Here is a 1804-nt window from a genome sequence, read left to right on the forward strand (position 1 = left end):
GGGGGGGGGGGGAGTTGTAGTGGCGGTAGCTATAGATATAGCGAACGCATTCAACTCCCTCCCCCACGAGGTCATCAACAGGGTCTTATGGAAGTTTAGGTTCCCGAAGCCGCTGATAGGCGTAATCAGGGACTATCTGAAGGGCAGGCAAATTACCTGTACAGACAGAGGGGGCGATCGGCGTAGCTGGCCGGCGGGGTGCGGTGTCCCGCAGGGGTCGGTCCTAGGGCCCCTCCTGTGGGGCATCGCATACGACGAGGTCTTGGACGCTGCCCTACCCACCGGCAGCACCTTGGTGTGTTACGCCGACGACACCTTGGTGCTCGCCGGTGGGGACGACTGGGAGACGGCGGCAGGGAAAGCCAACCTGGCGATAGCCTGCGCGGTGAGAGCGATTAGATCGCTGGGATTGGAGGTCGCCGCCAAAAAGACGGAAGCCGTATATCTGCATGACGGCTCTCACGGAGATCCGCCTGATACTTACCTGAGCGTACAGGAGACTCGTATCCGGATGGGAAAGTCCATTAAATACTTGGGCCTGTACATAGATGGAAGGTGGAAATTTGGTGACCACTTTACCAAGCTGTCCCCCAGGTTGGGCGGCGTGGCTGGAGCGTTGTCCAGACTAATGCCAAACCTGGGTGGACCAAGTGGCAAGACGAGGAGGCTATACTCTAATGTGTTGGACTCCATCATGTTGTACGGGGCACCGGTGTGGTCCGAGGCATTGGAGAGGAATGCCAGAGCACGGTCCATTCTTAACAGGACGCAGAGAAGGATGGCGGTCAGGACAATAAGGGCCTACCGCACGGTGTCGCACACGGCGGCCACTTTGTTGGCGGGATCACCCCCGATTGATCTGGCTGTGAGAAGCCACGCCGCGGTATACGAACGCGTCAGAAATCTGAGAGAAAATAATGTCCCCATAACTGCCGGGGTAAGAATGGCCATTCGACTCCAGCTGAAGGAGAGGACGAGAGAGGAGTGGAGGGCCAGGCTCTCGGAGCCAAACAGGCCCGGACGAAGGACGGTCGAGGCCATTCTTCCAAGACTGGATGAATGGCTTGACCGCGTAGGAGCCAGAGCATCCTTCAGGACGACACAGGTGCTCTCCGGACATGGATGTTTCAGGGAGTACCTGTGTCGCATAGGACGCGACGATGACGCTAGATGCCGTCACTGCGATGGGAATAGAGACTCCGCAACACACTCTCGAGGAGTGTCCAGCCTGGGAGGATGAGCGCCGAGCCCTGTCCAGAGTCATAGGAAATGACTTGTCATTAGGTGCCGTGGTAGAGGCACTAACCAACGAGGAGGAGGCTCGGACAGCCTTCTCGCTCTTCTGCGAGAAGGTAATCGCACAGAAGGAAGAAGACGAGAGAATACGGAGAGGAGAAGCGGAACCTCCGGCACGAGACGGCAATGGAGGAGGAGGCGCCGCACCAAGAAGAGGCGGACGCCGACGACAGCTGGCGCATTTACGAACATGGCACTCTACAACTGGGTGCAGAGGATGTAGGGTCCTACATCCCAAATAGCACAAAAACATTCCATTAACATTCTAGGAATATACGCCAAGAACATTCGAAGATTCCAGGAATCTTCTAATAGTCGTTTTATACGTTCGAGGCATATTTATAGAATGTACCAACGGAGCACTTCAAAAGTTCTAGAAACATCTCTAGAATGTTCATCTAAATGTGCTACGAATGTACACGAATGTACTGCAAATATTCTAGTAATGTGCTGTAGATATTTCTATGAATGTTCCTGGAATATACAGCAAATATTCCAGTAATGTGCT

Source organism: Vollenhovia emeryi, unplaced genomic scaffold (assembly GCF_000949405.1).
Source record: "Vollenhovia emeryi isolate VEMERY1.0 unplaced genomic scaffold, V.emery_V1.0 DF939689.1, whole genome shotgun sequence".
Taxonomy (NCBI): domain Eukaryota; kingdom Metazoa; phylum Arthropoda; class Insecta; order Hymenoptera; family Formicidae; genus Vollenhovia; species Vollenhovia emeryi.